Source organism: Bos mutus, chromosome 24 (assembly GCF_027580195.1).
Source record: "Bos mutus isolate GX-2022 chromosome 24, NWIPB_WYAK_1.1, whole genome shotgun sequence".
Taxonomy (NCBI): Eukaryota; Metazoa; Chordata; class Mammalia; order Artiodactyla; family Bovidae; genus Bos; species Bos mutus.
In genome coordinates, this window is record NC_091640.1 from 29,753,356 (window position 1) to 29,781,085 (window position 27,730).

The 27,730-nt window shown below is 40.6% G+C and overlaps 1 protein-coding gene across 1 annotated transcript in view; it reads left to right on the plus strand.

Annotated features, from left to right (window-relative positions):
* The first annotated feature begins 16,947 nt into the window (after positions 1 to 16,947).
* CHST9 (carbohydrate sulfotransferase 9) overlaps positions 16,948 to 27,730 on the plus strand; it is a 279,670-nt gene continuing 268,887 nt past the window's right edge. Inside the window, exon 1 of the mRNA XM_070361557.1 lies at positions 16,948 to 17,066. The gene's annotated coding sequence lies outside the window, so the exon portion shown is untranslated. The remainder of the gene's footprint in view (positions 17,067 to 27,730) is intronic.

A 27,730-nucleotide genomic window follows, 5' to 3' on the forward strand; every position in this document is an offset into this window, starting at 1 on the left:
AGGAGACACTGAGCTGAGAACCTGATGTGCCAGGCACAGGCTTCTGACCTACAGAACTGTCAGCTAACACGTAGATATGGTACCAAGCTGATAAATTTGTGATACTTTGTCACACAGCAATAGAATACCGTTGAATTATGTTTTGCCTACCAATTTATATGCAGATTCTATAGTTTGATTCCAGTTTACTTTTTAAAGCTATTGCCAGAAATTGAGTTCAGAATTGAATTCTATACATGGAAGAGGGTGGTAGATTGAGAATATAAGGAGCATATCTGAGTCCACAGGATTTTCTATAAGACATTATAGCCCTTGTAATGATTTTCAAGGACTTCATTTTTAAGGGATTCCCTTGTGGCTCAGAGGGTAAAGAGTCTGCCCACAATGCAGGAGACCTGAGTTCAATCCCTGTGTTGGGAAGATCCCCTAGAGAAGAAAATGGCAACCCACTCTAGTATTCTTGCCTGGAAAATCCCATGGGTGGAGGAGCCTGGCAGGCAACAGTCCATAGGGTTACAAAGAGTCAGACACAACTGAGCGATTTAGCTTTCACTTGTACTTTTAAAGGCAAGAGAAATCATGACCTAGTCTATTCTGCAAAAATAAAATATAAACCAAAAATTTAACTTATTAAATATAAAAAAGCTTTTTCTGAAAGCTTTGGTAAAATGATTAGTTTGTCATATAACTAGTCCACTGGTTCTAAATATTTGGCATATACACATTTAACAAATTTTCAAGTTGTATATTTCCTTTTCTAAAATATATAATATATCGACTATAGTTCTGTATTACATGTATATTGGGATTGAACTTAGCCATATAAGAAGTGGTCAATAGCATGTTAATTTAGTATATAATATCATTTATCATGGAAACTATTCAACTCAACAGGGAATATTTTAAACACTAATGTAGATAAAGGCATACACATGGGGAAAACTGATATTAGACAAAAATGAGCCAGTACTCCAGAATATAATCATTGAAAGCATAAATGTTCATGGATAAAAGAAAAATGAAAAAAAAAGTCAAGAAAAATAAACGGTTTTCTCTACTAGCGTATGGAAAAATAAATGTTAGCCACCAAAGTACTGGGCCTTCCTGGTGGTTCAGATGGTAAAGAGTCTGCTTGCAATGCAGGAGACCTGGGTTCGATCCCTGGCTGGGGAAAATCCCCTGGAGAAGGGAACGGTTATCTGCTCTAGTATTCTGGCCTGGAGAATCCCATGGACAAAGGATCCTGGAGGACTACGATCCACTACCTCCAGACTACGATCTGGAGGTCACAGAGTTGGACACGACTTTGCAACTGAATTGAACTGAACTGAATTATGATCATAAAAAAAAAAAAAAATAGGCGAATAATGTCATCAAGGACACAACAGGTTATCCACCGCTTAAATCTCTTTGGGGACAAATGAACACACAAAAATGACCAGAATACACATTGAGCAAGAAAAAATGTGAATGAAAACATGGTAATCACCAGCAAATATTTTAACATTAAACCAGAAATGTAACTGTTTATCAATTTCAAGCCAGCTACAACTAAAAGATTATAGGAATTTATGAAGGATCATATTTAACTTAATCATATATGTAAGTCCTTAGTAAACCAACTATTTTCTTTGGGATTTGAGGAAGATTAATAACATAATGATGTAGATTTGCTTGGTCCGAATACATTTATAATCCAAGTCAAATTGAAGTGGCTTTCAAACATCTTTACTGCTTTTATATCTTACACAGTTCTAAAAATGTTATTTCCTTAAATACATCCTTGTCATTAAAAATATTTTTGAAGATCTTTTGTGTTTCTAATAACTTTTTCAGTTATTTCTGGAATTAGGGCAATTTTTTTTTCAAGTCACCAAGGTGATAGTGCAAAAACTTTGAAATTTAGTAAATAATATCCCTCTGTCCTAAAATAAAGATAAAAAATTTCTTTCTACCAAGCCCTACTATCACTATCATTATCAAAGAGAATGTGGTATCTTACTCACAGTTCAATGCATACTGGACTTCCTAAAAAATAGATAAAGAAAACATATTTATGTGCTAAGGATCATAAAGATAGCATTTGCAATTTTTTTTTCAATTGTATTACAATCTACCAAGACCTTTTACAAGTTCATTACAAGAATACCATACCCACCACATAGGGCTGTTGTAAATTATTAATTTTTAATGTCATTATGTGATTTTATTCTTCTTAAGACTAGAATGATAAAGTGAAGTTGCAAACATATAACAGAAATCTAGTAGCACTAAAGGTAAATTATTTTTAAAAGGCAGATGATTATTTCACCCAGCAAATATTTATTTTGGGCCAACTAATCAATGAGCCCCATTCAAATCACTCTAAAGACTACAACTTCAATTTTCCATGAACTTTCTAACAATGGCTGTTTCAGCAATAACAAAAAATGACTGAAATTCCTGAAAGGTTATAATAAGTTTAAAGTTCAACTTTTCTTGATAAGCAGAGCTATGTATATTCTGAAGTTCAGTTTATTACAGTGCTACCTGCTTCACTGCTGGCAAGTTTTCCATAGATCACATCATTCCCGCCACTCCACTTCCCCCTCTCCTACTGCCCAAGCATTTGTTCAGATCACTCTCATCTCTTGCCTAGATTAATGCAATGGTTCCCTCACTGGCTTCTGTGCCTCCAGCCTTGAGCATTTTGCACGCTCAGCCAGTGTGAGATTTCTGGGGTGTTATTCTCTTGCTTATTACCTCATTCTCCCCATTGCTTTTAGAATAAAGTTCAGATTCCTTAAAACAATACACACTTAGGTGTTCGTGCTCAGTCATGTCCAACTCTTTGTGACCCCATGGACTGTAGCCTGCCAGGCTTCTCTGTCCATGGGATTTCCCAGGCAAGAATACTGGAGCAGGTTGCCATTTTCTACTCCAGGGGCTCTTTCCAACCTAGGGATCAAACCCACAACTCTTGCATCTCCTGCATTGTCAGGTGGCTTCTTTTACCACTGTGTCACCTGGGAAGCCCCCAAACACACAAAACCCCTGCTAACATTTGAAACCTCATATCCTTCACTCCACTGAGCTATTTTGTGTGCTGCAAACACACCATGCTCTTTCTCAACCCTGGACCTCCTCAGATATGTTTTCTTGTGACTCAAAAGTCTCCCTTTCCTCATTCCCCCTCTTTGATTCCAATCCTACTCCTCAAATTTGAATTGAGTTACCACTTCTGGAAGTTTCCTTGATGCTCCCTGACCACTCTCCCAAGGTTAGGTGACCCTCTAGTCTTCTTTTGCTAACATTTTTGCTAACATGACTGCCTCCCTTTGCTCTCCCACAACAGATATTCAGTTCCTTGAGACCCCGTTCTCTCACAGCCCCCACCCTAAACATGGTGTCAGGAGTATGGTAGACACCCAGTAAAGATGTTTAATGTGAGAAAGAATGATTGTATCAATTCAACAGAGTGGACACTGCTTTCTTTTTTTCTTTTGGCTGCACAGACCAGCATATGGGATTTTAGTTCCCTGACCAGGGGTCGAACCCATGTCCCTTGCATTGGGAGCTCAGAGCCTTAACCACTGGACCTCCAGGGAAATCTCTGGACTCTGCTTTCTTATCTGCTAAATAATGTAATTGAACTGGAAATAGATTTATTCTTTGGGAGATAAGTCTGTCTAGGTACAGAGGAATGCAGGTAGGATGGCATACCAACGGGGTACATTGAGGAAAATTCAGTAGGCAGATGATTTACAAACATGTGGGCTGCTTTTAAGAAAATCATCCAGAAAGAGAGTAGAATGCCTGCACCAGCATCCCACTGGCAGAACTTACCCAGAAGCCAGAAGACAAGGAGATCCAAGATTTGGTTCATACAGACTTGCCCTCTGACAAAGTGGGTCTCTAGGGCAGGATGGGGAAGTGGTATTTGGATGTGGAGAGGAAAGCCAAAAATACCCATCACTGTGATCTAATATTTTGAGAGTTGGAAAATAATAACAATTTTAAACCATGAATCAAGACAGTGAACTCTCACGTGGGCAAAATTCTACCACATGGGAACAAGCCTTGTAATCAGTAAATTTCAAATTACTGCTTAAATGAACAATACAACTTTTTATAATAATCTGACCTTCTAGTGAAATAGTTAAAATTACTTTGCCTCATATATTCCTTTCCCACCGTGCATGTTTCTAAACTTTTCACTCTAGGTCTAAACACCACATGGTACTATAATTCCATCACTTTTGAAGTCATCTTCCTTGAAACCATTGCAATTCCTTTGCACAATGGAAAAAAGGGGGTCTCTAGGTATCATAGCCTTTATTTTAATTTGTACAAGAAATTGCGGCTTCCCAAGTCTAGTGGTAAAGAACCTGCCTGCCAATGCAGGAGACATAAGAGATGCAGGTTCAATCCCTGGGTCAGAAAGATCCCCTGGAGGAAGGCATGGCAACCCACACCAGTATTCTTACCTGGAGAATTCCGTGGACAGAGGAGCCTGGTGGCTACAGCCCACAGGGCTGTACAGAGTCTGACAGGACTGAAGTGACTTAGCACACATACAAGAGAAATTAGAGCTATTGAATAAGGTAGTTCAAAAAGGGTAGGCTATGGCATTCTGCAAATTGACATTGCATGAAAGTTGAAAAGTTCAAGGTTGAGTGGAGCTTAGTGAGTTCAGTCTGCATAAAAAAATTGTTAATACTTTTCCTTTTAAAAAATATTTATTTATTTGGCTGCATTAGGCGCTCTTTATTGCAGCATGTGGGATCTTCATTGCATCATGAAGGATCTTCTGTTGGGGCACATCATCTTTCTAGTCATGGCAAGCAGGCTCCAGAGTGCATGGGCTCAGTAGTTGAGGTGCATGGGCTTAGTTGCTTCACAGCATGTGGGATCTGACTTCCCTGACCAGGGATCAAACTCATCCACTGCACTACAAGATGGATTCTTAACCACTGAACCACCAGGGTAGTCCCAATATCTTTCCTTTAAATTTTCAGATTTCTTACCTTAAAAAGGTCTTTAATGAGATTCTTTTGTTGTTATTGCTGTTTAGTAGCTAAGTCATGTCCAACTCTTCTGCGACCTCATGGACCCACCAGGCTCCTCTGTCCATGGAATTTCCCAGGCAAAATACTTCAGTGGGTTGCCATTTCCTTCTCCAGGGGACCTTTCTGACCCAGATTCTTTACCACTGAGCCACCTGGGAAGCCCCTTTAAAGAGGTAATTTGAAGGCAATGGCACCCCACTGCAGTACTCTTGCCTGGAAAATCCCTGCAGGAGCCTGGTGGGCTGCAGTCCATGGGGTCGCTAAAAGTTGGACAGGACTGAGCGACTTCACCTTCACTTTCCACTTTCATGCATTGAGAAGGAAATGGCAACCCACTCCAGTGTTCTTGCCTGGAGAATCCCAAGGACAGGGGAGCCTGATGGGCTGCCGTCTATGGGGTCGCACAGAGTCAGACACGACTGAAGCGACTTAGCAGCAGCAGCAGCAGCAGCAAGATCATTAGTGGGAGCCCGAATCCAATAAGACTTATGGTTCCTTTAAGAGATTAGGCTACAGACAGGTACAGAGGGAAGACGATGTGAGATGTAGGGAAGATGATCGTACATAAGCCAAGGAGAGAGACCTCAGGAGGAACTCACCTTATCGACCCTAGACCTTGAACTCCTAGGCTCCAAAATTGTGACACACTACATATCTGTGGGTTAAGCCACCCAGTCTGCAGTGCTTTGTTAAGGCCACTCTAACTAACACCCCCTCCCATCACATCTCCTGCAATTTTAAGCTGACAAATTTCCTGCATAACTGCTTGAGTTATGATACCTCAGGGTTTTGGACAACCCACAATTTTATAACATGATTAAAGCAACAGCAAAATAGTCAAAAAGGAGCTCAAATACCAGGAACACAGCCAACATTCTTTGGGCCATGAGCTAGGGCCTGCTGTTTCCTGTCATCAGAGGGTCTGTGGGATCCAGTTCATGGGTGTGCAGCTCCTACTGGGTGCTTTGTTTTTTCTTTTTAACAAATAGTAAAACCAAGCAAGTCTCAGAGTTGCTGTTTTTCAAAGTTGTAAAAGCTCAAACAGGTCCACAATTTCAGTGGGAATGACAATGATAACTGAACGAGATTTGCAGAAATCTTTCCTCTTCAGATCACATTAGCCAAATCAAAAATCCATTCATAATTGTATGCAAAACATCACCAGAATTAATTATAGGACTGATTCTAAATTTAAGCACACATCTATAGATGGATTTATTATTCTGGTTAAAGATGTAAGCAAGACACAAAAATAATTGACTTGCTTATGTTGTGTGTGTGTGTCTACGTCACTGATGTAAGGGGTCCTCGTGTTATGATTAATAAACTATGCCACACACATAAGGGTAGGCCCTTATAGAGAACACTCTTCAAGGAGAAATTGTTCCATTTTTAAAAGATGTTTGAACCCATGAAACAATAATACAACCTCTGTGTTAATTCAAACTGCTGTTCATTTACACCCAGCATCAAGAAATATAAATCACTACAGATGGTGACTGCAGCCATGAAATTAAAAGACGCTTACTCCTTGGAAGGAAAGCTATGACCAACCTAGATAGCATATTCAGAAGCAGAGACATTACTTTGCCAACAAAGGTTCGTCTAGTCAAGGCTATGGTTTTTCCTGTGGTCATGTATGGATGTGAGAGTTGGACTGTGAAGAAAGCTGAGTGCCGACGAATTGATGCTTTTGAACTGTGGTGTTGGAGAAGACTCTTGAGAGTCCCTTGGACTGCAAGGAGATCCAACCAGTCCCTTCTGAAGGAGATCAGCCCTGGGATTTCTTTGGAAGGAATGATGCTAAAGCTGAAACTCCAGTACTTTGGCCACCTCATGTGAAGAGTTGACTCATTGGAAAAGACTCTGATGCTGGGAGGGATTGGGGGCAGGAGGAGAAGGGGACGACAGAGGATGAGATGGCTGGATGGCATCACTGACTTGATGGACGTGAGTCTGAGTGAACTCCTGGAGTTGGTGATGGACAGGGAGGCCTGGCGTGCTGCGACTCATGGGGTCGCAAAGAGTCAGACATGACTGAGTGACTGATCTGATCTGATCTGATTCTTAAAACCATTCAAAAGCTTCACTCCACACATAAAAGTGTGAATGCCTTATCATGTCCACGAGCTCTCTATGAATGGGGCCCTTTGATGTCTTTAGCCTTAGCTCATGGGAACTTGTCCTGCCCCTCAAAGCCCTTTTGGTTTTCTTTCTGTTCCTTGAATACACCAAACTCTTTTTCAGCTCAGAGATTTTGCACATTCTGATCCTTCTGCCCAGAAAACTATTCCCAAGGCTCTTGGCTTAATTGACTCCTTTCCATCTTTAAGGACTCGGCTCAAATGTCACCTTCCTTCCTAAACTTCTACCTCAGTGCCCTTTCCCCCTATTAACTATCATATAAACCTACTTATTTCCTTCACAACATAATTCGTTTATTTTGTATGCTTATTTAATATCCTTTTCTCACTAGAGTGTAAATGACATAAAGGCAGAGATCTTATTTCTCTTGTTTACCAGCCAATCCAGAGGGGCAACTGTGAACATGGGAGATGCTCAATAAATATACGATAAATAAATAGACAAAAGAAACCTTATCTTTTGTCTATTTTATACTTTGGCCACCTCATGCAAAGAGTTGACTCATTGGAAAATACCCTGATGCTGGGAGGGATTGGGGGCAGGAGGAGAAGGGGACGACAGAGGATGAGATGGCTGGATGGCATCACTGACTTGATGGACGTGAGTTTGAGTGAACTCCAGGAGTTGGTGATGGACAGGGAGGCCTGGCGTGCTGTGATTCATGGGGTCGCAAAGAGTTGGACATGACTGAGCGACTGAACTGAACTGAACTGAATATTTTATGATCCTTGATGCTGTCAATCTTAGCCGATTTTCTTTAAAATATTTTTCAGTTTAAAAAATTTTGAAGATGGCTTAAATAATGCTAGATTATTTCATCTTTTCTATAAAACTTATTTTAAGTTTAACTTGATTCTGTCAATAAATAATTCATGCTTGCTTATAGTAGGCCAGGCACTATATTGACATTTGGTATGACCATGTACTTTTCCTCCCAATTCTCTTTCCATTTTCATTGTTCTCTGAGATTAGGAAGCTATCAGAGATTATGAACTACCAGAACAATTTATAAGAATCTTCTCAGAATGTGCTGACACATTAACACTCTTACCTGCAATTTGGAGTCAGTCTTATTAAGCCTTCTCACCTCTAATTCTGTTGGCATTGTAATTCCATTTTCATTATGTTTCCAGCAACTCTTTAAACTTAAGTGAGTGAAGTCATGAAGTCGCTCAGTCGTGTCCGACTCTTTGCGACCCCATGGACACCAGGCTCCTCCGTCCATGGGATTTTCTAGGCCAGAGTACAAGTAAATGGGTTGCCATTTCCTTCTCCAGGGAATCTTCCCGACCCAGGGATCGAACCCAGGTCTCCCACATTGTACACAGACCCTTTACCATCTGAGTCACCAGGGAAGTCTTTATGCTTATACAGTGGGCAAAAGTCATCAATGATGATGCCATATCCTATATAGTCCTCTATTTTATTTTCCTGCAGACAAGAAATATACAACAAGAAAGAGATGACTTGAGGAAAAGCAATTTTCTCACGCAGGTACAATTTAAATTTTAAAAACAAATGTTTAAAAGAGGCCAGTTTAATTTGCTGAAGTGACAGGCTACCTAAGATAGGTAATGGTACCTATAAATATTTACTAGTTCTTTCCATCAACAGATATGCTTTCTAAATATTCACAGAGAGTAGGAAGGAATAACAAACACTGGGTTTCTCCCTTCCTCTCTGCGTGATGCTTTTTCATCGCATGTAAGATCATTTCTGGGCTGCTCTTTGCTCATCCCACAGGCTCTAGCTATTCTGTGTTCACCGCCAAGGATAAGTCATTTCAATTAAAAGTAATACCACTTTATTACGTTTAATCCAAAGGGTGATTTAAAAATTTATTCATAGTGAGGGAGTGCCTGTTGGACATTATTTTTACACGTTATTTCCTGGCCTTTATCACACTTACAATAAAGTCTTCAAACTGAGCCATATTTGTTTCTATATCTTTCTGTAAAGTCTTTGCCCTTCTTCCTGCTTCTTTGCCAGGCTGAAACACATTTCACCTTCCTCTCCCATGAAAGACTCCAGTCAACTTGGCAAACAGATATGGGTGAATGCCTATGCTGGGGAAGAAGGTATTGGAACAGCTAGCCTAGAGATAGGGACGGTTCAAAAGATAACATACTGGTTGTTTTACTCCTTTGCTGTTAGTGGTGGTTGAAAAACAAATAATAGGAAGGTTTTCAGGACATGTGCATTATGTATAAGTGATTTAGTACTTCCTGAGTGCTGTCAAATACGTCTGAAAAATGCAAATTGACCATCTCTGTGCAGATTCATTAAATAGTCCCTCCAATCAAAGTGAAAAATAAAGCATAAAGATGTATCAGCTATGATGTTGTGAAAGTTTCTAAAAGGTGTCACTCGATACTGAAAAATTACATGGACTCAGTAGCTATAATACAGATGATCTGTGAGGGGAGAATTTTTCAAAATAATTTTGGTGTTTTGAAATTAAGAATGAAAGTGCTCAGTAGAGTGGCTAGAACATAGAACGTGAGCCAAGAAAGGCAAGAAAAGATGACACAGGTAAGAGATCTTGAGGGAAGAGTGATATCATATCACTAAGGTATTGTTAATATTCTAACAGCTAACGCATCCACAAGTAAATCTATAATTCCTCGTGGACCTAAATTCTACAACTTTTTAAGAGCATTGCATAAAGTCACATTGTTTCTTGGAAAACTCATTCTTGGATGTTCCAGTGTACGTGGATTTAAGCAAGAGATCTTATCCAGAATTTGTTTACTTTTATCTTAGTATCTAAGGCTCAAGTTACTTTCAAAATTATAAGCCTGAAATAAAGCCCTCTCTCCCCTAGAATAAGGCAGTTTTTCAAGTTTTAAATCCCACTGTCAGTAGGTCTCACAAAGACAAAAAGCAAGAAAATAAATAGCTAGTTGATATTAACTTTTTTCTTCTTCTCTTTTCTAAGTACTATGAGAAAAAAAAATTTAATTCCTTTTTTAACACAAGGGGAAAAAAGATTGTTAAATATACTAAATACCAAAATAGTATTAACAATGACTATCAGTTGACATAGGGTGAGATGTAAATAACTAAATCACATGAATTTAATGATACTAAAGCTGAGTTGGCTCTGTTTTCAGCTATTTTGAGTATCAACCTTAGAAAATAATATTTGTAATACATTGCTGATATTATATGCTATATTTTATGAGGCTACCAGATATAAGCTTTCTTGAATTTTACATGTTTTTTTTTTTCATCTTATACATTAGATTTCAAAAATCACTATTTACCTTCATTTTTACAAAAATCCTCCTGTTAACAGTATCCATTTTGAATGAACAATCAACAAGAAGTCCTCAGAAAAAGCTAGGATAGTCACCATAGTCTGTGTCCCTCAGGGTTGAAATGATATTAGATTTGGTGAGGTGAACCGTATATCACAAACACTCCCAGTGCTGGACAAGGAAATATTTCATTGCATGGGAGGGGTGGATTTAGAATTACTCTCTGCCCTCAAATGCCATCTTTTATCTCAGGATACATCATTGACATACTCTCATGATTTCATCAAATCTTTTAAGAGCTTGCTTGCTTTCTTTCAAACACAAATTTACACACACACACACACACACAATCATTGAACAGATATCGTTCAAAGCCTTTGCCATTTTGCTCTTTTTTAACACTCAGTGAATCTTTTTTTCTATAGGCTTAGCATTTCTAAATGTAATAATATGTGATTTGAATTCATTAGTCATCACTTTATTAAAAAGTATTATATTTTATTAACTTTTATATCCAAGACACCAATACAGAGTACCCACACTGACTAGACAGCCATTGTTTAGTGAATTAATTAGTAAAATATTAAGACTCCATCACTAACCTAATCCTAGACACTTTTGAAACTTATAGTACAGAAGGCCCCTCATCAATGCAGGCCACTGCAAGTGATTTTTTATTTTGACTTAGGGTCTTGAAGTCATCTTCAAGATCACTTCATATCTTAACCGACCACATCAAAAACTGAACTCATGTCAGGAAATAAAAAAAGTATGTGTCCAAATATTGGTTCAGAGGAAAGTATTTCATTTTTCCAGTAAATTTTTCACATAGAGTTTTCCCTAATCCTATGGCCTATCAAAAACCATCAAAGTTGTAAAATATTTCTTTATACAGAGGTACATTTAGATTTCCACATGTTACATGTTTCTAATTTAGGTTTTTCTCCACATAAACACTATTTTATAAAATTTTTATAAAATCTTATTGCTTAAGACTTAAAAGTGACTATTTGGAAAGGTTTAGTTTTTGTTATTTTTAAGAGGAAATTCAAACTTGCTTGGTTGAAAAAATTACAGACATAACTCCCCTAGTGACTTTGATTTTCCTAAAATAACTGCAAGCTGTTCTTATTCAATCAACCAATCAATATATATTTATTGACCTGTTCCATTTACCAACACTATTAGGTGCTGACTATTCTAATTTATTTGACCTTGAATCATTGCTTTACTTAGGCAGCAGATAAATAATAATAATGGCAACACATCTTTCATTTTCATTTATAATTATCTTTTAGTTTTTCTGTTTGACCAACCTATTTTAAAATTTTTAAGTTTTTAGGATCATATTTTTTCCTCATATAATGTTAATCTTATGCTTTGCCCAGTCATGTGTTTTGTCTTTTCATTTTTTTCAATATTCTTCTGGATACTTGATTTGTGCTTTCGTTATTCATATATCCGGTCCTTAATATTTTTCTTGATTTCTTTAGGAAAATAATTTCTCCCCTAAAAAAGTGTTAAAGACAAGAGTTCACAGAGCAATCTTGTTATTTCCCCATGACTTGGTAATTTTGAAAGTGAAAGTCGCTCAGTCATGTCTGACTCTTTGTGACCCCATGGACTATACAGTCCGTGGAATTCTCCAGGCCAGAATACTGGAGTGGGTAGCCGTTCCCTTCTCCAGAGGATCTTTCCAACCCAGGGATATAACCCAGATCTCCCATATTATAGGTGGATTCTTTACCATCTGAGCCACCAGAGAAGCCCAGTAATTTTGGTCAACTTCAAACTGCAAACATTGTGTAATATGGTGCTGGGTATAACAGGAAGTAAATAAATCATTATGCTCCCAGACTTCTCCAAGTCTGTAAAGTTTGAATGCTTTGTCTTTTTCCTATTTAATCCTGATATTGAAACAAAAAGATTTTTTCTTCTAACATTTCAGAGAGGAAGTGTTACTTTGTACAGTGCCATATCCAGCATCCTATAGATCAAGGCTGGATAACCAGTACCACATTCCTCTAGCTTTCTCTCATTTTTGTTTTGAATTTCATCTACTGAAGAAAAAGCTTACCTTGGCCTTTTATTTTCTGATTAGAATTCACTTTGGACGTCATTATGCAGATCCACTGATATGTGAAGTTGAAGAATCATCAGCATAGCTTGATCAAAAGAAGTGATCTTCATCAGATATCAGATATCAGAGAAGTTCTGAAATTGGAAGGATCGCTGGGGCCTTGATCTTTGAATTCCATGACCTCATGCACTCCATGGGGATAAAATGAGCCCAAGGAGAACAGGCTTGCCCAACTTTGTTGTTGTTCAGTCCCTAAGCTGAGCCTGACTCTTTGTGACCCCATGGACTGCAGGACGCCAGGCTCCTCCACTATCCCCTGGAGCTTGCTCAAATTCATGTCCATTGAGTCAGTGATGCAATCTAACTATATCGTCCTCTGCAACTTATTAGAAACAAATCCAGTTCTCTAGTACTCTTGACCATTTCATCACACTAAATTAAGCTTTCTATTTATTTTTTAAAAGAGCTTTTTGATGTGGACCATTTTTAAATTCTTTATTGAATTTGTTAAAATATTTCTTCTGTTGTTTATGTTGTCATTTTTTGGCTGTGAGTCATGTGCGATCTTAGCTCCCTGACTAGGGATTGGACACATACCCCCTGAATTGGAAAATGAAGTCTTAACCAGTGGACCACCAGGGAAGCCTCTTTTTCCCTCAAAGTTGTTTATTTTGATCTCCCTTCCCCCAGAAAAATCTGGATAAAGTCTGAATATCATCTATTAGAAGAGTTCTGCCATCCCCTCGCCTGGTTCAGTGGGGTTCTTTTCGTTCTCTTGATCGTGAATCAACATAAATGATGTTCTTTGATTATTTTTCTTTTTTTACTTCTGCTCTGTGGAATAAGAGCAAGAAAAGTTAAAGGGAAATTATGATAGCTTCTGGTGTATCCTGCATTAACTCATGTAAAAAAATATTCTTTCCAGGTAAATATATCTCTGCTTCTCTCAACAAAACAGTTGGGGCCATAAATAAGATGGTCTAGAGGTATTTGCAACCCCCATATGGCCTTCTACATTGTGCTTAATACATTTCTGCTGAATTATTATCTTGGCTATTCATTAAGCCAAGTCATCGCTAGAAACTGCATGGTTAAAAAACTCAAACTCAAAAAGAGCAAGAGGTATCCCATAATAGTGTTGTACTCATACCTTAAAGTAGCTTTTTTTATGTGTGCATAGAGACACTGGGAAAATACCCTTCCCTACTCTTTTCCTACTCTTCTATCCCATCCTCCTTACACACAGCTTTCATAAACTATGAGCCCCTCACTTGGCTCATTCTTTTATTTATTTTTGGGCTGCACTGGGTTTTCATTTTGAAGCACTGGCTCTTTGTTCCTACGCGAGGGCTTTCTCTAGTTGTGGAAGCTTCTCTAGTTGTGGTTCATGGGCTCTTAGGTGCTTAAGCTTCAGTAGTTTTGGCTCTCGGGCTTAGCTGCCCTGAAGCATGTGGGATGTTAGTTTCTGGAGCAGGGATCGAACCTGTGTCCCCTGCACTGGTGGATTCTTAACCACTGGACCACCAGGGAACTTCCTTGCTCATTCTACTACTAGTTACACTATTTTCAAAGTGAAGTTTGCATTTCCTATACTTAATTCAATGATAGCTGCACTGTGTGTACTTCACAAATAAACCTATGAATGACAAAGTCCCCTTTCTACAAAGGCACTCTTGCCATCAAATGTACCTTGGGATTTGATGCAGAAATTTTTTATGACTATAATTGTTACCAACCTACACATTAAAGGATCAATGATCCATAAGCTTCATACTTGCCCAGAAACAATCAATAGTTAAATATTTTAAGAAATTCAAAGAACTAAACAAAATTAATAGACTGAAGAGTTCAGAAACGTGCTGTGAACCAATGTTTCAGAAATAATGCAGTTTGTAAAAATTAAACTAGTATAACCACAAAAATTTAAGAAGGTGCTATTTTCACTTAACTATGTAACTCTCATGTGGTATCATAACCATATAATCAGATACCATGAGACGATCCATTGTATACTGATGCTTGGAATGCTTTTCAGGTGATTCTTTGATCCTTTAAAAACCAACAATGGAAATTCACAAAATGCAAATTCCTTAGTCATTAAAATATTTTTTAGTAGCTTTGGACAGAGACGTAGGAATGAAAGATAGTTCACAGTTCAAAATGTTGGATTTGTTATAATAGATGAATAAGATAGATTCTAAAGCCTGGAAAATTCCACAATGATGGGAAAGTCTGGAAGCCCATTAATCAGGCAAATTCCATCAGAACTGACCTGACCATGCAGTTTCCCAGGGTTACAAAAAAGTTGGAGAATTTACAAATAATAGAGTTATAATTATATTCCTGCTTGACTCTCTTATTTTACAGATGAGAAGGCATAGGCCACAGAAATTGTATGACTCGAAGCAGCCAAGAACTAGTGTCAGGGTCTCCTGAACCCATCTGGGATTTCTTCACCGCTCTGATGTAATAGATGGTTACAACTTCAAGAGCTCATAGAACATGCAATGACACCCATGGGACCAAACCCAAAATGACTACATTACATCGGTTAATTCTTTCAACAAGCCCTCATCAATTTCCAGTTAGATATTGCTCAGGACACTACCTTGTTTCTTTAAAAGTCCAACTGCAGAAAAAGGTTCACTCTAGAGATGAGTAACGACTTCAGTGCAGGAATTGAAGTTAATTGTTAATAAGAAACCAGCAGACAAACAAATTAATAACTTGTAACAACAACAACAAAAATCAGGCTGTGTTTAAAAGAAACCAGAATCAGGCAAACAACTCTGGCAATAATATTTCTTCACCAAACTAAAGTTTACTATCAGCAGATGTGTTATTTCTCACCCACTTAAATGGACCTACTGAAAATGTAGGTTGATAACAATCTTCTTTGAAAAAATATGTATTCTGATATAGCATTGAGGTAGGTTTAGCTACTGACTACTTTTAAAAAAATTAGTTTTTCTTTTTTAATGCATAAAAACTATCTGAATACAAAGTAAGCAAGGGTTATGTTAATTTTATTTGTCCTAGTTTGGTCAAATTGTTGTTACACAATATTTGGAACTAATTTTAGATTTCAATAAAGTTTCTTTTAATGATAAGAAAAAAAAAATCTGTTCTAACCTTGGTCTGCCAAACTACAGCTTGCTGGATTTTGAAGTGTGTGGCCTGAGACAGCTACCGAGTCTTGGATACAGTAAAGGGCCACTTTGCCTTCTTCTTCTTCTTTTTTTAAGAAGCCCTTGTGTTACACACACCTGCTACCCAATTCACCCAGGGCTCATATATCCCTCCTAGACTTTACTGACCTATTATTTCATATATAGATAGAGATATAGGTATAGATGGGCTTCCGTGGCGGCCCAGCTGTAAAGAATCCGCTTGCAATGCACGAGACACAGGAGAGGTAGGTTCCACCCCTGGGTCGGAAAGATCCCCTGGAGGAGGGCATGGCTACTCACTCCAGTATTCTTGCCTGGAGAATCCCATGGACAGAGGAGCCTGGCAGGCAATAGTCCACAGGATTGCAAAGAGTGGACACACTGAAGCAACTGAGCATACAGGCACTCATAGGGATACATATAGATCTAGGTATAAAATACTACATAAACATAAATAATAGACGGATGGATAGATAGCTAGATAGGTGGGCTTTCCAGGTGGTTCAGCAGTAAAGAATCCCCTACCAATGCAGGAGACTTGGGTTAATTCCCTTGGTGGGGAAGATCCCCTGGAGGAGGAAATAGCAACCCACTCCAGTATTCTTGCCAGGAAAATTCGATGGACAGAGGAGCCTGGTGGGCTGCAGCCCATGGGGTCGCAAAGAGCTGGATAAGACTAAAGGACAGATAGGTAGATAGAGATATATAAATGATAGGTGGATACACAGATGATGGATCTGTCAGGCAAAAGAAATGCTAAGACTTTGGACTCAAAGCTTGCCATAAGCTACTAACCTATAGATTTATTCTTCAGGTGTTTCTAGAACACTTCGGAAAGAACCTGAATCAGTGCAGAGGTGAAGAGAAGGTGATTTAGGCAACAAACGCCAGAGACCATCACTCCCTGGACCAAGAATGGGTGGCACCGGAGCCCTGCGGCTGGGAAAGAGGGCACGCGGCCAGCAGAGGTGAGGCCACAAAGTGAGCCGCACGGAGAGCGACGAAGGCGGAGACCGGGAGGCCGGCGAGCTGGCAGGCCTGGCAGGCGGCGCGCAAGTCTGGAGGATGAGGGGCTCCGGGTGCCGGGCGGACGCGGGGCGGAGCCGCGGGGCGGGGCGGGGCGGGGGCGGCCGGGAGCCCAGGCGGCGCCGCAGCCCCAGCCCGGCTGACGGACGCGCGCGAGCGGCGGGCTCCGCGCATCCCCGGCTCCAGCTCAGCGCTGCTGCCTACCCACCCGGCGGCTCCGCGGCGGGGCGGAGTCCGCGAGAGTTTGCCCCGGAGATCGGGGAACTTTCCGGCCGAAGCTCCGCTTCCACGAAAGCACTACCTGCCGGCGCCCTCCGCTGCCCGCGCCGCCTGCGAGGTACCTGCGGGGGATCGGCGCGTAGGGGAGCAGGGGTCCGGGATTGGGAGGGAGGGGGACCGAGATTGCAGGGCGCCGCTAGTTCCCTGCGGAAAGAGGTCTGGGTGTGCGGAAAGTGCATCTCCCCTTTCCAAGTGCTTCACCTCTGCGGGAGGCATCTTTTCTTTCTACCTCTAATCCCAACCCCCGCCCCATTTGAACCCACTCCCGCTCACTTTATTGACTGTGCTGAGGGGAGGGAGGATCCGGGAGATGAAGGGGGTGCGAAGACTTGGGGAGGGCCGGAGGAGGAGGAAGGATGCCTGAAAACTTGGGAGCTACCTGTGCTGGATTCCTGGGCTCCGCGGGGCACCCTGCTACCCGGGGTTCGCGTGGAGCCCCCGCTCCGGGCCGAGACTGGAAAGAAGACACCAGAAGGAGCTGTCTCGAGTATGTGCTGCCGGTTTATCCGGTCCTCCGGCGTGTTTGGCACCAAGAAGAGCATCTTTGCTGGGGTACCCCCTTTTTGCATCTGTCCCAAACTCCGAGACCACGCAGAGACTCCTGCTGAGGCTGCGGGCCATGTGGGAGCCCAGATTCCATCGGGCCGGGCCGGACCGAGGGGTTGGGGGCGCCCTGGGGAGGAAGATCGAAGTGGGCTGGGGGGAGTAGAAGCTGCGCGGTGGCTTTGTGGCCCCAGCTGTCACTTGCACACGGCCCCCCGCTCTCTCTTCTGCCCCGTCCCCACATCCCGCTCATCCGCGTGTTTCTGTTAGGAGGCTCGAGGTTGTCGTTTTTGATACCTGTCAGGAGTTATTTCCAACTAAGTTCACAGGAGCCATGCTGGAGCGGCCGCGGGTCTTCCTCCTCTTCCTGCAGGTCCGCCCCCAACTCCCTCCCACCCGCAAACCGGTCCTGAACCGTTCCCAGGGTCTTCAAAGGGTTACGAAGGAAATCCTACAGAGCCTGCGCTGGTGTGACTTTCCCCCCATTCTGTTCTCACGACCAAATCCAAACACGGTGGGGCTTTCATCAGTTCAGTTCAGTTCAGTCGCTCAGTCGTGTCCGACTCTTGGCGACTCTTGGCGGCCCCATGAATCGCAGCACGCCAGGCCTCCCTGTCCATCACCAACTCCAGGAGTTCACTCAGACTCACGTCCATCGAGTCAGTGATGCCATCCAGCCATCTCATCCTCTGTCGTCCCCTTCTCCTCCTGCCCCCAATCCCTCCCAGCATCAGAGTCTTTTCCAATGAGTCAACTCTTCTCATGAGGTGGCCAAAGTACTGGAGTTTCAGCTTTAGCATCATTCCTTCCAAAGAAATCCCAGGGCTGATCTTCAGAATGGACTGGTTGGATCTCCTTGCAGTCCAAGGGACTCTGGGGCTTTCATAGGACTCTCCTTTAGCAGTTTTTCTAGTAACTAAGAATATCATTTAGCAGTACTTATTTTTTAAGTTTAACTGCAAACGTTGCGTTAATCCCTCTGTATACAGTTTTATCTGTGTTTGTCACAATTCCATTGAGTTTAAAGGACAGGATGTAGGCTTCTTTTAGGCTGACATATATATATGTGTGTGTGTGTGTGTGTGTGTGTGTGTGTGTGTGTGTATACACTAAAATACAGTGTGAGTGGATATTTATCTGTCTTCCTAGTTGGGTGGCCTGGCACCTGCAGGTTCCAGTACATAATTATAATACCATATGCCTGGCTCCCAAATTGAGGATAAGGAGATTGTTACTGTTTTTCATGGGCAAGGGTATCTTGGACTCCCAGATTTTATGATTGCTCAGAGGGTTGTTGGTTTTTTGTTTTGTTTTTTTTTAAGGGGCTTCAAATCAGCGTGAATCAGATATACAGAACAAAATTACAGTTCTATCCCACGCAGCCAAAAAGAATACAATACATGAGCGCTGGTAGTTGACTCAACTGTTGAGGAAAAATTTAAGTCCTCTCATCACACAGAAACATTTTGATCAAATATCTTGCGTAAGAAATAACATGCATTGAATGACTTGAGAAAACGAGGAGGATTTTCCTCTGGCCTCATATAGGTTTCATGTCTTTTATTATAGTAGCATCCTTCAGAAAATGAGCCTTGCAGAGAGTTGTTGATATGTATTGACTACAACACCATATTTTTTAATACAGAGGCTTGGTGACAGTCCAAAAACATAAATGTTTTAAATCATTACCAACCATCTGTTCTCTCCCACTCACTTAAAGCCCAGTGGTTTATTTTCACAGGTATCAAAACATACATCCTCATTTCATACATTTCCATGAATATCCCTAAAGCTACTATGGTATCTGATCTTGACCCAAGTTCAGCAACTGTTGTGTTTGGCTGATTACCCTGTAAGCTCCTCTCATTTTATTTTCAATGAAAGAAGAAATCAAAAAAGTTGGAAAGCCTTTGGCCAAGGCTGGTGTATACGCCAGTGAAATCTCATTGCTCTTCCCTCCCGGCCCCCACCTTTTTGTTACCAGCAAGAGGCTGAGAATTAGTACAGCTGCAGGCCTCTCCTGATGACATTCTTTCCTTTTCTTCCTGGTCACAAGGGTAGCATAGGGGCTCTCAAGCAGTGCCTTAAACAGTCCCATGACTCCTGAAAATTAGTGTGGTTTCCAGAAGGATATAACATCTTCCCAGGAAGAATTGTCAAAATGGGAGACTCATGTAATATTCCAAACCCCAAATTAAGACTTAGATGTACATGTACTTAGACTTAGGATGTACATGTTATTTCCTGCACAAATATTGGGTATGCATAATGTAGAGTATTGTATCGGATATGAATAAAATATGTCTACATAGTTTTCTTTAGATTTGTGTTAGGAGATCTGGATGAGTTTGTATATAATCAGCATATAGAGTCACACTCTTAGTTTTGTTCATGTCCTCATTAAAGTAAGATTTGAGGTTTTGAGTCCTTCTACGCCAATCCTGAAATGCTCTCCCATTTGAGGGATGTTTGCTTTAGCTGGAACCGCAATATTAGGATATTTTTATTACTTAAAATCAAAGTTGCATAATAATAAAAATATTGTTCCTTCAGTGTGTTCAAAACGTTGGGAATTTCTTTTTACTCAAATCTGGGTGTAATGTCCCAAAGCACTTTCATATTTTTAAGAAAAAAGATACTGGCAGTCTTGCTCACATTTTTCAAATAATTGATGCCTACTTGGAAGAGTATCAGGAGCCAGAGGAGGTTGATTTCCGCCCTCTTACCTGCTACACTGCCCTGTACTGCCCTAGCCTTGAAAGCACAAGACTCCCCTTACTTGTTCCCAGGATAGCCTTGAAAAGAATGAACCCAAACTATAGATAATTTGGAAAGTAAAGTTGCTTTTAAAAAATATGGTCTAATTTATACCTTTGGAAAAACATAAGGCTGTGTTACATCTTATTTTTCTTTGTACTAAAAATGAATTATGGAGGGGGAACAGCTTCATCACATATAGTAAGCACTCTAAATTATTCATGTTAATGAGAGGAATAGAGGCAAAGATAATCCAAAATCATCGTTACTTAAAAAGTCATTTGTCTTTGGAATGTATTGTATGTTTGACTTCAAAAAAGATATTCATTGTTACTGTGGGCAAGTTGCCTTTCTAATTACTTTGTTTGGTTTAGGTTAATTTTTAAATGAGCTTACATATCTCAAATGCAAAAACTGATTTATAAGGTGGGGGGCACGTGGACAACTTGCCCAGAAACAAGCTAGGTGACAGAAACAAGCAAACCTGCTATGAAAACTTTGCAGTAAATTGTATATCACTCTCAGACAGGTGACCAAGGCTTGATTCCATACCTACTTAATTCATTTGTGTTAAGGATTAGATGTGTTCCTAGAAAAAGCCCTTCAATCAAAATTTGAGAAATTCATCCCCACTTTGTATGTAACAGAGGTGATTATGGTGTTTTCAGAAGATAATAGGTGCTTCAGAAAACCAACTAGAAATATTCTAATTTTTAAATCTCACCAAACTGAATTTTTTTAAGCCTGGAATTTTCCTAAAGCATGCACATGTGTATATGTTAAGGTAATACTCTGATGCCTTATTTTTATGCATATGTTTCAAAAGCGAAGATAGCAAGTTGTCATCAGAATAAGGAATTTGGTCCATTTGCTCTCTGCACCTAGGCTCCAAATCAAAATTTTATCAAAAAGAAGCTCTCGAGTATCTATTGTTATGGAGGACCTGGTAGATAAAAGTAGTTGAAGTTCAGCAAGACTGCCAATTTAACAGATTTCTATTGTGTTTTTCAAAAGCTCCAGGGCAAAATTGGTTGTAGATGAAATAGTTACTTGGACAAGAAGTTGATTCACACCATAGCACTTGCTCTTAAACACCTCCTCTGTGGTCAGTGTTCAGTTGTATATAGATTTTGTTGAATTGTTATCTCTGTGGACTATTACAATTTAAAAAGCCCTCTATGAGGAAGGTTAAAGCTGCCAGAATATATGATTGGCTAGGCAGATAGATAAGATCGTTTTTATTTCAAGAATTCAAAGCAAAACATAAAACTGTGACTTTTACAGCAGTAAGCAGGATGGAACTGGAAAAGTAGCTGTCCCCTTCAGATTGGTGATTCTGTTCTCCTAATAAATGTGCTGGCTCTATCAAGTGTAGGGGCGCTTCTTTTTTAAGAGGGCATTTTTGTTTTTCATAAGACATGACATTTTTTAGAAAACTTGACTGAGTACTTGAAAATATACATTGTGGTTGGAAAGATAATTCACACCCACAGGATTTATTTTATATACATTTATTAAAGGAATCAGTTTCTTCTGAGCAGTGCCTAAATCTTGGAATCAAAATTATGCATTTTGTGATAGAGCTGGAAAGGACCTTAAGAGCAGTTTATTCCAGTGCCCTTATGTTACAGTTAAGGAGATAGGGGCCCGCAGCCATCCTGGTGAGCTGCTGAAGGTCACCCCGGTGGTTAGTGGCAGAGCAGATACTGGAAACTGGACTCACTCCTCGTCCAGCTCCCTTGACTTAAGAGTAGTAGCTGGATGGGGGAGTTAACTCTTTCTGGCCATCAGGGTGTCGGCTGTACACGAGAGGAAGTGAAGTGGTACAGAGGGACACACAGGAGCCTTGTAGGTTTTCTGTCTTCCATCATTGACTGTCATTCACTCTGGACCAAACTGTAGTCCTCAACCCTCTTAGACTCTTGTCCTCTTTTTAAAAAAAAATATATATATATATTGATTTATTTTTGGCTGTGCTGGGTCTTCGTTGCTTCACGGGTTTTTCCCTAGCTGCAGGAAGTGGGGGCAACTCTAGATGTAGTGTGCAGGCTTCTCATTGCGGTGGCTTCTCTTGTGGAGCGCGGGCCCTAGGGCGAGAGGGCTTCAATAGTTGCGACACGTGCGATCCGTCCTCATGGCTCCTGGGCTCTAAAGTACTGGCTTAGTAGTTGCGGTGCACAGGCTTAGTTGCTCCAAGGCATGTGGGATCTTCCCAGACCAGGGACTGAACCTGTGTCTCCTGCACTGGCAGGTAGATTATTCAGTGAGCCACAAGGGAACCCCTGTCTTCCTCTTAATAACAGATATTTTGGGTCACCCCCTTGGTGTCTTGAAATGTAATTCATCAGTAATATGATCACTGAATATATCTGTCATGAAAAGGAGCAATAAAATAAAAATAATCTGTTGTACAATGTGCATTTCACTGTGCTAGTGTTTAAGGGTGACTTCACTGGAACACAGTAAACAGGTCAGAAGCTTGCTTGTATGTTTATATAATGAATACAGTTGGATTTAAGACAAATAAAAACATCAGAAGACCTTCCATACAAGGAGTACAGGAAATGAAAGGAGAATAGACTAAAAGTAGCATTAGCTACTTTTATAAGCCAGACATTTGTATATGATAACAGAGAGAAGAAAATGATGGTAATTGTTGTAGGAAAAATATGCCAAGTCACGTTATAGACAGTCAGAATGGAGAAAACGTGGAAGTGTGATATTTTGCAAATGAGAAACTAAATATTGTTAATACTGTTCCACCAAAATCCCCACACTGCTTTATGTGACATTTCCCCCTTGTTACTAATGTGAACTCTATGTCAAGGGACTCTGCAGACTACCCACCATATCATCAATAAAAACAAATACAATATTTCCACAATGGAAATTATTGACAGTGCTGATGCTGCCCTTTTCAGTTTATTTTCTATTAATATTGTAGTTGATTAATTCTAGATTTAGGAGAAAGATTATACAAAATGATTGAATTATTACTCACAGCAGCCTTGCTGTAAGCCACCGGGGTTTTGGTGGAAATTCCTTTAAAATGCTTAGTTATGATTATGTACCAGATTCTGCAAGTTGATATTCATTACAAATTTAGTTCAGGGGAACACTGCTTGTCACTAAGTTGTGTCCGACTCTTTGCAACACCATGGACTGTAGCTTGTCAGGCTCCTCTGTCCATGAAATTTCCCAGGCAGGAATACTGGAGTGGGTTGCCATTTCCTTCTTCATGGGCTCTTCCTGACCCAGGGATTGAACCCGGGTCTCCTGCTTGGCAGATGGATTCTTTATCACTGAGCCAGCTGGGAAGCAACACTGCATATTGTTTGAGATGTGCTGTGTGCTTGGTCACTCAGTCATGTCTGGCTTTTTGTGACCCTGTGGACTGTAGCCCGCCAGGATCCTCTGTCCATGGGGATTCTCCAGGCAAGAATACTGGAGTGGGTTGCCATGCCCTCCTCCAGGGGATCTTCTCAACCCAGAGATCGAATCCAGGTCTTCTGCATTGCAGGTGGATTTTTTACCATCTGAGTCACCAGGGAAGCCCAAGAATACTGGAGTGGGTAGCCTATCCCTTCTCCACGGGAACTTCCTGACCCAGGAATTGAACCAGGGTCTCCTGCAGTGCTGGTGGATTCTTTACCAGCTGAACAACCAGGGAAACCTGTTGTTTGAGATATTTAGGGGAAATTCTTCATCAAAAAGTCCCTAAGAATGAACAGAACGCCCCTTGCTTAATGATGTGACAAACCTCAAATCCTTCCCAAAATATTCTCTAGGGGCAGTCTGGCCCTGATGAGAGTCACAGGGCTAGATTAACAAGATTGTCAGGTTTAAAAAAAAATTATTCATTTTTTATTAAAATATAGTTGAAGTTTAAAAATAAAATAAAATTTATATAAAAAATATATAGTTGATTTACAATGTTGTGTTAGTAATTCCTACAAGGGAGAAGAATCTGAAAAACAGTAGATATAGATAAACAAGATTTTTATGATGGCATGGGTTATTTTTCATACCCTCACTCAATCCTTACTTCTTTTAAGTGGGACCATCCATTGTTTACTGGTCTCTGCCTTTAGTGGACCAGGATTACAAATTTCACTGCCCATCAAACTCAAGTTCATGTTCTGATCTTTTTCTCTCTCTCACCTTTATAAAGTGTGTATGCTAGTTGCTCCATCATGTCCAACTCTTTGCAACCCCATGGACTATAGCCGACCAGGCTCCTCTGTCCACGGGATACTGGAGTGGCTGGCCATTCCCTTCTCCAGGAGATCTTCACAACCCACAGGTCAAATTTGGGTCTCCTGCATTAGAGGCCAAATCTTTACAATCTCAGCCACCAGGGAACCCCCCCCCCCCCCGCCGCCCAGATTTACTACTTCTTTATTTCTCTTAGGAATCTATCTTTTATTGGTGACTGTGAATGTCAACAAACTAATAAGCTGGATATTTTACTTCTCCCACGCCTTAACCTTGTGTAAAGGCATATCTCCAGAAAGCATTGAAGGCTTCTGTATAGAGAGACAATATATACATGCACACACATGTGTGTATATGCATGCATATGTATAGATGTACATGTTATATATGTCTATGTACATGTACACGTACAAAATTTCAGGCACCAAAAAATAGGAAAAGGGGGCGTTATTTGATATTATATTTTTAATGCCCTTGAAACATGCTTAAGCAAGCAAAGAACTGCGCTGGTCCAGTATTGGAAGTTGCATCATAAAACATAGTGCTGTGAAGTATGTCCATGCTGCTGCTGCTGCTGCTAAGTTGCTTCAGTTGTGTCCGACTTTGTGAGACCCCACAGACGGCAGCCCACCAGGCTCCGCCATCCCTGGGATTCTCCAGGCAAGAACACTGGAATGGGTTGCCATTTCTTTCTCCAATGCGTGAAAGTGAAAAGGGAACATGAAGTCACTCAGTCGTGTCCGACTCTTAGCAACTCCATGGACTGCAGCCTACCAGGCTCCTCCTTCCGTGGGATTTTCCAGGCAAGAGTACTGGAGTGGGTTGCCATTACCTTCTCCAGAAGTATGTCCATAGCAGAGGCCAAAATTTGTTACAAATGCAAATAAACTGTTGTATTAGAATTTTTTTGTATTACTTGATTAAGTATGTCCTGTGCTGGCATATGAAAGTTGGAGGTGGGGTTCATATGTACTGAGTGCTCAATCATATCTGACTCTTTGTGACTCCATGGATTGTAGCCCACCAGGCTCCTCTGTGCATGGGATTTTCCAGGGGAGCTTCTCAACCCAGGGGTCGAGCCCATGTCTCCTGCATTGGCAAGCGGATTCTTTGCCCCTGAGCTAGAGAAGGAGAGGTGTAGACAATTCTGTTGTCTGTCTTAGGTGTGTTTTGTCTGTGTGCTGTTGCCACACTGAAAACACACCGACATCTCCTCTTGTGTAATATATAGTGTTGCAGAGAGACTAGAGACTTCTGAAGATTGCCCACATACACAACTTATGAGAGAGTATGGGATCCCAGAAGCAAGGAGGAAATTGAGAGTGGAACTCAAATTTTCTTACTTCTTCTGGTTTGTTTACTAGACCATAATGTAAGACCTGCTCTTGGGAACTGAGTTATTAGAAAATGTCATTTCAGTGTTAGCTACTGCAAGCATCTTGAATTTGCCAAATTGTAAGGAAGATTTGTTTTTCCTTAAATTCCGTGGTGAGTTCCTCTAAGGTGTCTTTTGTAACATTATATGTCTTACTCTTTTTTACTTAATCTTTTTAAAGAAAGAAAGTTTTTAATGCAAGCTCTTTAACAGGTAAGATTGAAATCACAGTATGTGTATGTGTGTGTGAATAACTTGTTGCTTTGACACAATCACAAGATTCTTTACATAGAAGGGCATGTTTTACCCAGTCAAGAGCGGCAGCTTTTGCAACAAAAGGGATGAGGGGATTGTACAAAACACAATTTGATCTATGATTATTTTGCTGTATAGTGTTCATTCTTACTGGAAGCTTCTTGGTCAATTGAATAGTTCAACATTCAAACTGACCTCTAACTCATTTTGATCCACTTTTGTTACAATTTCTAATAAGAACCTACTGGTGCAGTGGGATTGAGGGAAGATGAAATTGAGGGGGTTGGACTGTGGCAGTGTTAAGGAAAATAAGGAGCTTTTTTCATTTCAGCAACACAAAGATCTTTATAGACAGCGCAGTTTTATTGGGATATCTGCCTGTTCTTGGTGTGCTTTTTACTCTTGCACAGAACGGAGGCAAAGATTGTCAAAGAGAAGCCCTTCCTCCTCTTTGTACCTGTAATAGTGCCACACAAGAGAAAACCTTCTTCGTCAGAATAAACAGAACACATTCCAATCATAGTGTCTCCTTTTACCTTAGGACCTCAATACTCCCCTAAACTGAAATCTAAAACACTAAAGAATCTAGTTATTAAAAGAAACACACCCAGTTAGTGTAGTCATGTAGTAAAAGAAATGTTCAGGATACACGTGAAAATGGGAAAGACAACTTTGCCGATTCAAATGAAGAACGTTACGCTTACTACTTACTGCCTTAGTTTCAGAAGTTCAAACCTCACTTAACTTGTCTTTTTTGTAACCAATGGGATCAAAGCTGTGACTCAGTTATAGGTTACTTTCAGATCAGATCGGTTGCTCAGTCATGTCCGAGTCTTTGAGACCCCGTGAATCGCAGCACGCCAGGCCTCCCTGTCCATCACCAACTCCCAGAGTTCACTCAGACTCACGTCCATCAAGACAGTGATGCCATCCAGCCATCTCATCCTCTGTCGTCCCCTTCTCCTCCTGCCCCCAATCCCTCTCAGCATCAGAGTCTTTTCCAATGAGTCAACTCTTCGCATGAGGTGGCCAAAGTACTGGAGTTTCAGCTTCAGCATCATTCCTTTTTTTTTTTAATTTTTATTTTTTTTTGATTTTTTTATATTTTATTTTATTTTTAAACTTTACATAATTGTATTAGTTTTGCCAAATATCAAAATGAATCCGCCACCGGTATACATGTGTTCCTGAACCCTCCTCCCTCCTCCCTCCCCATACCATCCCTCTGGGTCGTCCCAGTGCTCTAGCCCCAAGCATCCAGTATCGTGCATCGAACCTGGACTGGTATCTCGTTTCATACATGATATTTTACATGTTTCAATGCCATTCTCCCAAATCTTCCCACCCTCTCCCTCTCCCACAGAGTCCATAAGACTGTTCTATACATCAGTGTCTCTTTTGCTGTCTCATACACAGGGTTATTGTTACCATCTTTCTAAATTCCATATATATGCGTTAGTATACTGTATTGGTGTTTTTCCTTCTGGCTTACTTCACTCTGTATAACAGGCTCCAGTTTCATCCACCTCATTAGAACTGATTCAAATATATTCTTTTTAATGGTTGAGTAATACTCC